Source organism: Triticum dicoccoides, chromosome 5A, assembly GCF_002162155.2.
Source record: "Triticum dicoccoides isolate Atlit2015 ecotype Zavitan chromosome 5A, WEW_v2.0, whole genome shotgun sequence".
In the NCBI taxonomy this organism is placed as follows: Eukaryota; Viridiplantae; Streptophyta; class Magnoliopsida; order Poales; family Poaceae; genus Triticum; species Triticum dicoccoides.
This window is the reverse complement of record NC_041388.1, coordinates 141,143,229-141,154,738: the sequence shown is the minus strand read 5'-3', so window position 1 is coordinate 141,154,738 and position 11,510 is coordinate 141,143,229. Positions and strand designations below refer to the sequence as shown.

At 52.5% G+C, this 11,510-nt stretch overlaps 1 long non-coding RNA gene across 1 annotated transcript; it reads left to right on the top strand.

Moving 5' to 3' along the window:
- The first annotated feature begins 490 nt into the window (after positions 1-490).
- LOC119297095 lies at positions 491-11,112 on the top strand. Its single transcript, XR_005145524.1, has 4 exons — positions 491-501; positions 10,542-10,552; positions 10,647-10,718; positions 10,831-11,112. It is a non-coding gene; the product is annotated as an uncharacterized LOC119297095 (long non-coding RNA).
- Positions 11,113-11,510: the final 398 nt, after the last annotated feature.

The following is an 11,510-nucleotide window of genomic DNA, read 5'->3' as shown; positions in this document are numbered from 1 at the left end:
GAACAAAATTTGAAATAATGTCGTGCCAAAAAACAAGCAAAAAAAACGAGCAAAAATGGGCAAAAAATCACGATCCAGATCTAGATTCAAAATGGCGCATCACTAATGGCGCATCACTAAACAGTGCGCCATTAGTATGCCCAAGTTACTAATGGCGCATCCCGTTGTCGTGCGCCATTAGTATGCCAGCACCTGGCTATACATGGCCCCTGGGAGGCATACTAATGGCGCACCATGGCCTATACTAATGGCGCACCAGTGGTGCGCCATTAGTATACCAGATACTAATGGCGCACCAGTGGTGCGCCATTAGTAAAAATTACTAATGGCGTGCTAGTAATGGCGCACCAGTGATGCGCCATTAATGGCCAAATTAGGTGCGCCATTAGTAGCGGTTTTTCTAGTAGTGTCTCCCGTGCCTCCCCAGCCTGGTCGTCTTCACGGGGCCAAGAGGAGCTCCGTCGCATGAAGTTAGCCCCCATGGCCCCGTTGGCTCCGGAGGTGCCGATACTTGGCGCGGCTGATGAGGTCCCGGCTGCTCCGGGGACCGCGGTCTCCCAAGCCCTGGTGACGGTGCCACTTCCTCCTACTGCTGCGCCTCCACTCCTTGATTCCTCTGCTCCTGCTGCTGTCTTGGAGCGTGCCTTTTCAGGGATGACCCAACTGCAGGCGGATCTCCTGAGCGCTGACCCGCGCCTGGTGGCCGGGCGTCTGGAGTTGGCCTCCGGCTGGCTTCACTCTGACCTGGCGGTACGCACGGTGCTGGGCCAAGCTGTTGCGGCTTCCGAGAGGGAGAAGCAAGGGGTCGTCGGCGCTGCAGCCAATCGTGAGGTGGCGCTGAAAGACGCCCAGGCCGCCCGTGACCGCTACCAAGCCCTGGATGGCGAGTTGCGGAGCCTGCGCGATAAGCACGCCGAAGAGGCGTGCCGCCGCGAAGCAGAGGAGAAGGAGATGAAGGCCCGGGAGGAGGCCGTCAATAACTGTGATGCTGAGCTGGCGGAGCTGGGGAAGAGGCAGGTTGTCGAGCGCAACCGGTTGGAGGAGGTGGAGCAGAAGATGGGGGCGATGGAGGCCAATCTCAACGCCAAGGCATGGGTCTTGGCCGAAGACCGTGTGGCCTTCGCCGATCTCGAGAAGAGATCTCAAAAGGCGCTGAAGATGCTCTACGAGCATGGTCTGGAGAAGCCGCTAGATACCGAAGAGGATGACCCCGCCTAGCTGCTTCCTCTCATGGTGGAGGCGCTTGAGGAGGTCGTTCCGGGCCTCGGTCCCATGGTGGAGGCGGAAGCTTGCGTTCTGTCTTTAGCCGCTCTTACTCGTGTCCTCAGCCATCTGCACCTCCGTGAACCCAAGGCCCAGCTTGACGAGCTGCTGGAGCCTATGGCTGAAGATCTCTACGAGACCGTCGCCGCAGCCGTTCAAGGTCAAGTGGAGGCTTTGCTGGGTAAGTTTCGCGGCTTTGTCTCCGATCCTCAGTCTGGTGATGCCGCAGATCTTGCGGCTGGTGGCCAAGGTGAAGACGTCGTCGCCCACAGGGGAGCTCCTTCCGCAGGCGACGGCGGCATCCAAGGGTGACCCGCGGCTATTCTCCTTGTTTCATTCCTGTGACATACATCAGGCCTCATGGAGGCATTTAGACTTTTCATTTGGTATTGTGAGAACAGTATGCTTGTAATATTTGCTTTGAGATTCTGCGTTTTCCTTCTTTATTTGCCTTGTTCTGCGTCAGCAGAGCCCGGCCCCGCGCATACCTCAACCGCCATTCGGCCGTCCGGAGACCAGGACGGACCAAGGAGTGAGGGGCTATGTGACCAGTTAGGCTCCTGAGTCGGGATGCTCAGGAGTCCCCCTTGACATGCGAACATCATATAGGGAGAGTTCGTGAGGATAGATTAATGTTTTCTGTCGGCAGAGCCCGGCCCCGCGCATACCTCAAGCGCCATCGGGCCGATCGGAGACCAGGACGGACCAAGGAGTGAGGGGCTACGTGACCAGTTAGGCTCCTGAGTCGTGATGCTCAGGAGTCCCCCTTGACGTTCAAACAATTTCCATACCTGCCCTCGCCGAGGCCTCGGGAGGGGTGCGCGACGCCCAGGCCCGGGGGACCTGGTTGGGTGTGTGTGCTTGGGCGTGACCCGAGCGCACCCCCCGTGCCCAGCCCCCTCGCGCGACTTTCCCGAGAGGAGGCGTCGTGGTGAGGCTGGGCGCTGAGCTTTGTGGGCTCCCTGAGGTTGGTACGACCGTGGGGTCGCCGTCAGTTGTGTATCACCAGCACGGAGCGTAGTGCTTCCGCTTGTGCACATGCATAGCCGCTCCTCGGCAGTGTCGACAGCCAGAGCTGAGCATGGAGCCTCCACTTGGGCATGGGATGGGCACCCCCTCCGGGAGGAGCCCCCGGGGCGTGTACAGCCCCGCCCTGACACGTGGCTTGCACGGTAGGGCTGCGAGGTGTATCTGAGCACTCGCGAGCCAGCGCGGGACTCACGAGGTCCTACCTCAAGGCGGGTTGCACCTGGTCTTGAGTCTTGGTGACTGTATGTTCCTATAAGGCGGTTAGATGCAAGCACTCTACGTCCTCAGGTCCCGGCCCTCGAGCAAGATCAGCTGCCGCAGGTATGCCAGGTCGCGATGTCGTGGTCAAGGCCAGGCGGTGAGGGCTGGAGAGCCAGTAAGAGCTCCTAAGTCGCGATGCTCAGGAGCCCCCCTTTTAACGTGCAAGACAATTGCATGGCGCAAACGGACCCGTGGTGGGCAGTAGTCAAACAGGTGATAGCAGTTGGCAGGTTAAGCAGATTGTCTGGGATAAATGCAGGAAGGTACATGCCACTGGGTCTGGCCCGAGCGGTGTGGGGACGATGCAGCCCGAGGGGTGCCCCCAGTGAGGTAAGCTTAGAAACATAAGCAAAAAGGATACATGCCATAGGGACGGACCCACATGTTCTGGGAATAGTGCAGCCCGAGGGGCGCTCCCGGCTTAAATGAACTTGGAAGATGTCACCTGGGTCTGTAGACGAAGTAGAGCCGGTGCAGCCGGAGCCACGCGTCAAAGGAATGACTCCTCATGAGCCACCGGGACCCTGAGCCTCGGGAGGCTCTGGGCGCTCAGGAGGTTCCATGGAGGTCGTCGCCATCTCCTCCAGAACGGCGTGGAACCAGGCCTCCTGAGCCGCCTACACTTGCCGCACATTGTGCTGATGGGCCGACGCCACGCTCGGCAAGCCGAAGTGCATGCGAACGAAGCTGTGTGGTGGACCCTCACAGCGGCCCGCGCATGATGGCTAGAAGCGCTCCTGAGATGCGACCCTGTTGAGCGTTGGGATGTCAGCGCAGGCGCGCAGCTCAGCAACCTCGCCTGGGTGGTGAGCCACACTCTGTGAATGGCTGTCGCCACGCATGGCTCTTGCGTCTTGTAGCTCCTAGGTGGTCTTGGTGATGAATTCCTGGGTTGTGGGCATTTCTTGCCCCATGTTCTCCTGAGGAACACGTGCCGTGAAGCACGCTTCCAAGTGGTACCCAAGCGCCTCCCTCATGAGATTGGCAAGGTCTGAGGCCCTCCAGAAGGGTGCCCTCGGGCCTTGCCTGAGGAGGGCGCCGGGCGCGCTTTCCTATGCGGTGGAGGGAGGTGCCCCTGGAGCGGGCGCTGATCCTAACGAGGCTCCTGATGCGATGCCATCTTCTTGGGGTCCTTCTCGGCGCGGTAGCTTCTTCTTGGGGATGCTCTCCGGAGGGCATTCACTTCTGCTGTCAGGGTTGTCGATTGTCGCGGCTTGGAAGGCGCGCTCAAGGGAGCACACCGCATCCCTTTCTTTGCATGGGACCGTGATGACCCCCCCGCTTCCTGGCATCTTGAGAACGTTGCAGCCGCGGTGAGTGACTGCCATGAACTTGGCCAGGGCCGGATACCCGAGGATGGCATTGTACGGTAGGCGGATGTGCGCGACGTCAAAGTCAATGAGCTCGGTGCGGTAATTCTTGCGCTCCCCGAAGGTGACAGGCAGGTGGACTTGCCCTATTGGTGTGGTGGAACCGTCAGTCACTCATGAGAAAGGCTTGGTTGGCTGGAGCTGCTCATAGGGCACTTGGAGTCTTGGTGACTTGCACCTTGCTAATGACTGGGGAGCATAGCATAGGGAGTGTGCCAGCGGTGGCTGCGCACTTGAGCTGGTCGGCCGAGCTGGAGGTGATGGCGCATTAGGACCACCGGAGCGGGCGCGTGGCCTCGAGCTTGGGGAGCGCCGTGTTCACCTCGCGAGCGAACTGTTTGAAGATGCGCTGAGAAGCTGGGGCCTGGGGACTGAGAACTGTTTGAAGCCCCAAGCCCCCTCGTCCTGGTGGTGGTCATCATTTCTCCTTGGCGGCAGCAATGGGGGAAGACCAGCGTTGCCCTGGGGGCGATCCTCACGAGGTGGGTGCCTCCAAGCGCCCTCGCGAGGTTGGTCCTGCCAGCGGTCCTCACGAGGCCGGTCACGCCACTCCTGGCGCAGGCCACGATCGTCCCAGCGTCCGCCTCCGCATCCTCCTTCGCGGCCGTAGCCCCGGTCATTGCGCTCGAGGCATCGGCCGAAGCGTCCTTCCCAAATTGCTCTGTGCTCTTGAAAGTCGCCGGTGTTGTGGGTGTTCAGGTTATGGAAGGCACAGAACTGGCGGCCGTTCTTGGATGACTCGGGCTGATCTCTGCCTTGCTTGGTGTCGGGCTCTACTGCGAGAACTACTGCCTCTTTGCGCTTCACGTCCTTGGCCTTGGCCTTCTTTTCCTCCACTCCTGCAACTGGCAGCTCGAGGAGAGACATGTGCCCCTCCTCAGCTCTTGCGCACCTGATCGCCAGGTTGAACAGCTCCTGAGGTGTGAAAAGCTCCTCATGGATAGCCATCTCTTCCTTCATCATGACGTCGCAGACGCCGTCGGAAAACGCGAAGATGATGGCCTCGTCCGTGACCTTGGGGATCTTGAGGCGGGTGCTGTTGAAGTGCTGGATGTACTTCCGGAGGGTCTCTCCTCGTTGTTGCTTGATGCGGCGTAGGTTGCCCGCGACCGATGGGCGGTCACGAGTGCCCTGGAAGTTGGCGACGAAACGGTCTCGCATCTTGTCCCAGGAGGAGATCGAGCCGTGCTGCAGGTTCAGGAGCCAGGAGCGGGCCCCATCCTTGAGAGCCATGGGAAACCAGTTCGCCATGAATTTTTCATCGCCGTTGGCCGCTTCGATGCTCAACTCATAGAGCTGCAGGAACTCCGCGTGGTCGACGGTGTCGTCGTACCGTGGAGGCAGATCTGGCTTGAACTTGCCTGGCCAGGCAAGGCTACGCAGCTCAGGGGTGAAGGCGCGGCAGCCTGTCATGGTTGCCGGGGCCCGCTTCGGGGGCGGAGCTTGGTCTTGGCGAGGTCCGCGCTGTGCCACTGCAGGCGGCGCGCGGTCTTGACGAGGTGGCGCGGGGAGCGCTGGTGCAGCTTCTCGCGGTCGCAGGATTTCTTGGCAGCTCCTATCTTCACGTGTGGGTGCCGAGCGCGGCGGATCACGCCGCGGAGGCGCGCGCCTTGGCACCAAGGCACCGTCTTGGGGTCGAGGCGGTGGAGGCACACCACGAGCCCCGTCGCCCGCGGCCTGCTGAGGGGGGTGCAGAGAGTGGGCGGCGCCAGCGAGCCCCCCGCGGCACAGACGAGCTCAGCGACGCGGTCGAGCCACTCCTCATAGACGTCGTCGACTGGGCGGTAATGCAGGAGCTCGTTCGCTGCGATGAGCGCGGCCCGTGCCTCCATGGGAGTGTCGTGCGCGTGAGACTAAGAGCCAGCAGGGGTGAGCGATGGAGTAGCGGTGCAGCCGTCCTGTCGCACCGAAGGATGTTGCGAGGACGCCTGCTACTCATTTCCCACCAGGCCGGTGGCAGCATTGGCGGCGGGGGACAGAGAACGACGAGGCGGCCTGCCGACGGGAGCCGTCTCACTACAAGAAATATGTCAACTAGTGACCTTCTATCAGTGACCCTCGAAGAATTTTTCATAGATCTATGACCATTTCAAGCCAATTGGTCAAAAGCTGTTCGGGGAGCTCCAAACCCTAAACCATTGCGACCATTTTGGTCAGAAAGGTCGTAATTTCCTTACACGAAATGGTCATAAAGCAAACAGCGCTAGTCCGCTGCCTTATTTCTAGTTGTTAACGACCAATATAGATGGTCATGGCCTTGTAAATTGTGGTGGGTTGCTATGACTAGGCGCCACCTCATCAGATTTGCCTATGTGTCATGTCCATGTGGCAGTTTTTGCCCTAGATTGTGAAGCAACCTATATTTCTGTCATTCCCAAAATTCCCAAAAAAATCTCATAAATTCTTTGGGTCATATCTTAGTCAAATATGTAAAACCTACCTTGCCTAGGTCAAAAATAATTCAAAAATATTCAGTTTCCTATTCTGTTCAGAACAACAGTTTGTGAAGGAAGTACCACTTTGGCATGTCCAAATAGTATCCATTTTCTACAGTGCTTTGCTATGCCCAAATAACCATCCTCCACCAAATGCCAGCTCAATCCATTCATTATTTTGAGCCGAGCGTCAACATTCGTATTTATGTCCAGTGTGGTAGTTTGCAAAGCAAGTACCACCTAGACTCCTCCTTTTGAGCTGAAAATTTGTGAAGGCGGTCTTCTTAGTAACTGATCATCCTCAGCCAAAACTCGCGCCCATTATGCATGTACATTTCCCATACCGCTAATCAAACACTTGGCTGATAATTCATGTTTGAGCATCGATCGGTCTCCTCGTGAGAATCTTATGTTGTAATTTTCTTCCTAGCACCAACCTGGGGAGTGCCCAACCCACTAGACATGCCTAGGCCGCCCAGAACACATGGCAACGCCACAGTCACGCGGTGACCACGCGACGGGCATGCGAGTTTACGCGCTCTAGAGTTGGGGCCCTCGGCCACCACCCAAACCTCGACGTATCACCACCAAACCAGGTATTTATGATTAAATAGGTCCTTATGTAACTATAAATGATTTTTGGAAAAAAATAAATAGCAAACTATGAGCCAGCTACAGTTCAAATTTGACCCGCTTCCAACTGAATTGGTGGAAATTTGTCTTTTTCACGAGAGGTGGATCAAAACTTTTTACACCCAACCATTTGGTCAATTGTGCATTAAATATGGCCTAGTATTTTATAAAATTGATTTGGTCCAATTTTTCAACAATAATTTTTTAGTTCCGTCACGATAAAACCTCATTTCGGGCACTCGAAAAATGGAAAATGGTTTTTTTGTCCAAGGTAAATGAAAACTTCCTTAGGAAACATTGTTTGCCATTGCAATATGCACCCTTGTGCACAATATGAGATCATCTGAACAAACTATGCCGTGAATGTGGCCATAAGATTGATCATTTGGCTTGAAAGCCATTGATCTCCACACGTGACAGCTCGTTTCTGAGAACAGTTTTTTTATAATAATTGCCGTATTACAAGTTTGTTATTTTTCCTAGGAACTTGGCCACATATGATGACATAATGCGAAGGTTTCCCAATTTTTTTATTTTTTTTATTTTTTATGCCCGTTTCAAAATGCGGTAAAAACGGCGGGAATGACCGTTCCTAGCTAGTGGTTGAATCTTGGAATTTTTTTGGTGTTTCTCTGATTAAATAGATACTTATGTACCTAGAAATGATTTTTGGAACAAATAAAGAGCAAACTAAAAGGCAACTACAGTTCAAATTTGACCCACTTCCAACTGAATCGGCGGAAATTTGTCTTTTTCACGAGAGGTGGATCAAAACTTTTTACACCCAACCATTTTTTCAATTGTGCATTAAATATGTCCTAGTATTTTGGAAAATTGATTTGGTCCAATTTTGCAACAATTATTTGGTAGTTCCTTCACAAGAAAACCTCATTTCGGGCACTCGAAAAATGGAAAATGGTTTTTTTGTCCAAAGAAAATGAAAAATTCCTTAGGCAACATTGTTTTCCATTCCAATATGCACCCTTGTGCACAATATGAGATCATTTGAACAAACTATGCCATGAATGTGGCCATAAGATTGATTGTTTGGCTTGAAAGCCATTGATCTCCACACGTGATAGCTCGTTTCTAAGAACACTTTTTTTATAATAATTGCCGTATTACAAGTTTGTTATTTTTCCTGGGAACTTGGCCACATATGATGACCCAATGTGAAGGTTTTGCAATTTTTTGATTTTTTCTGAATTTTTTATGCCCGTTTCAAAATGCGGTCAAAACAGCGGGAATGACCGTTCCTAGCTAGTGGTTGAATCTTGGAATTTTATTGGTGTTTATCTAATTAAATAGATACTTATGTACCTAGAAATGATTTTTGGAAAAAATAAATAGCAAACTATGAGCCAGCTACAGTTCAAATTTGACCCGCTTCTAGCTGAATCGGCAGAAATTTGTCTTTTTCACGAGAGGTGGATCAAAACTTTTTACACCCAACCATTTGGTCAATTGTGCATTAAATATGGCCTAGTATTTTATAAAATTGATTTGGTCCAATTTTGCAACAATTATTTTCTAGTTCCTTCACAATAAAACCTCATTTCAGGCACTCGAAAAAAGGAAAATGGTTTTTTGTCCAAAGAAAATGAAAACTTCCTTAGGAAACATTGTTTGCCATTGCAATATGCACCCTTGTGCACAATATGAGATCATTTGAATAAACTATCCCATGAATGTGGCCATAAGATTGATCATTTGGCTTGAAAGTCATTGATCTCCACATGTGATAGCTTGTTTCTGAGAACACTTTTTTATAATAATTGCTGTATTACAAGTTTGTTATTTTTCCTGGGAACTTGTCCACATATGATGACACAATGCGAATGTTTCCCATTTTTCTGATTTTTTTGAATTTTTTATACCCGTTTCAAAATGTGGTCAAAACGGCGGGAATGACCGTTCCTAACTAGTGGTTGAATCTTGGAATTTTATTGGTGTTTCTCTTATTAAATAGATACTTATGTACCTAGAAATAATTTTTGGAAAAAATAAAGAGCAAACTAGAAGGCAGCTAAAGTTCAAATTTGACCCGCTTCCTGCTGAATCGACGGGAATTTGTCTTTTTCATGAGAGGTGGATCAAAGCTTCTCACACCCAACCATTTGGTCAATTGTCCATTAAATATGTCCTAGTATTTTAGAAAATTGATTTGTTACAATTTTGGAACAAATATTTGGTAGGTCATTCACAAAAAAGCTCATTTGAACACTCAAAAAATGAAAAAAATGATTTAAAAGAACTCATTTCTCATAACTCTTTAAAAAATATTTATCTTATTTCAATTTATGATTATTCCTGAAAACAATAGTCAAACTTGCTGACACAATAAGAAGTTTTTTTTTCAAATTTTCAGGTCATAATAAAATAGCTAACATGATTTAGCACATTACTTTTAGTCGATTATGACCAATTTAAATGGTCAAAATATCATACTTGTATACTGCGTTCTGATTGGTCCAGGGGCCTCTCACGCGGATCATGGGTAAATCACCATCGGATCCCCTGGATCCAACAGCCCGTACCAAACATGGATGTGTCCCCGAAACCCTAGCTCTGTCCTGTGGTCATTTTCCATCCACCCCCCCACCTCCTTTCTTTCCCTCGTTCTCTGCTCCTCCTCTCCCCTTCCAGATTCGGCGAAGCTCCTCTCGATCCCCTCCCCTTCCTCCCCGCCAGCCGCCACACCCATTCTCTCCAGATCCAATCCCTTCCTCCGCCCCCTCGTCCACCGTCCCCTTCCTCCGCCGTCGACGTTCGCGCTCAAGGCCTCCGCCTCACCCGCCCTCGCCATTGCCTCCTCGGCGGAGTTGCCCTTCTTGGCGTCCGCCTCTGCGGCACCGAGGGCTGTGCCGCCGCAGCCAGGAGGGTCTCGCTCCGCGGGGCCGCACCCGCGACCTGCTAGCCCGCGCCCGCACCAACTCCGGCGCTGCTCCACCCGCCGCTCTCGCCACGGCACCGGCGCCAAGGCCGTCCCCGCCCACCAGGTCTGGGATCCCGCCGCGGGGTTCGTCGTCAAGGTCCCTGCCATCTACGAGTTCTTCGTCGAGGTCCCCGCACATCCTCTCCTCACCCTCCTGGACCAGAATCGGCGCCTCCCTCCGCCATCGGCCGCCATGTCACCGTCTCTGCTCGGGGTCAGCTCCCCTCCCTTCCGCTCTCTCCTCTCTTTCTCGTTGCACGGCGCAGGTGGAGGTTGCTGAATTGACCTTGTTTTTTCGCTTGCTTCCTTCCTTCTGCAGGGGCTCACCAAGTCGCTGGCCATGACTGTGCTCTCCGAGGTCGGCGACAAGACCTTCTTCACCGCCGCGGTACCCCACCCCACCTCACCTCCTCTCGCCTTCCACATGTTCCTAGTACTGCTTTCTCCGCGAGTCTGTCCTGGAATCGTGAAAGAAGCTAGAATGTGGTTGTGAATTGCATTTTTTTCTCGACGAATTGTAGGTTGCCAACTTCCTTGCCCGTTTCAAGTCGATCCCTAGTATCATTGAGCTCGATAGCTTGAAGGTCTCTGGTGATGTCTTGTTTGGCTCTACAGTCGTGCTCAAGGTGAACTTCATAGTCATCATTCTCCTTTTGCTGCGGTTAGTTACTGTGTGCAAATGGACCTAATGCTAATCAAATCTGCTCATCCCATCTGCAGGGCAACGTGACCATCGCAGCCAAGGCTGGAGTCAAGTTGGAGATCCCAGATGGAGCTGTGCTCGAGAACAAGGTAAGCCTTCATTTCACATCCCAACACCTACCCAATCTGAAAATGTGTGGCATGTGTCATGATTGTTATGCATGGTCTGAGACTAACACATGGCCTTCTCTGGTGTCACCAGGACATCAACGGCCCGGAGGATCTTTGAGTGACGCCCACCGCCATCGCCAGTCACATTCCCAGAAACCTTCCGGTCCTCCTTCGCTGAGTTAACCGTCCTGTAATTTTTGTGTGCATTCTGCTGGGGTGTTGTCCTGGGATAGCCCCTTTACGTAATAATTGTAAGCCCCTCTGCTGTTCATCTACACTTGTTCTTCCTGGCCGTGCCAGGGACATAAAATTTCTTTTGGTTATATGATGATGCCCCTAGTTCTCACATGCCTAAATTTGTTTCTTTCGCCCTGCTGGGTTCCCGTCCAGTCCATGATTTTGGCTTCTGCGTGCTCTGATCAGGTTGGCGTCCGGCGGCAGGATGAAGGCCAAGGTGAGCTCCCGCGCCGGCGACTCTAGGTCAGTGCCCCGACCCGACCCCTCGCTTGTTATATGGTGTAAGTGCAATGGTACGCTAGGTATGTGGTGTAAGTATATCCACAAGATTTCATTCAGTAAATCATCTCAGTTATCCAGTTTTGAAATATTTTGCTGATGCATCATCTCTATGTGCCAGAGTAGTAGCACTCTTTGTTTGTTGAGTAGATGTTCCTGAGCCATATAACTGCATAGCTGATAGTGTCAAACTATTCGCCATATAGTTATGTTCCGATATGGCTGCTCTGGTCTAGTTGTGTTAACGGGAACAGG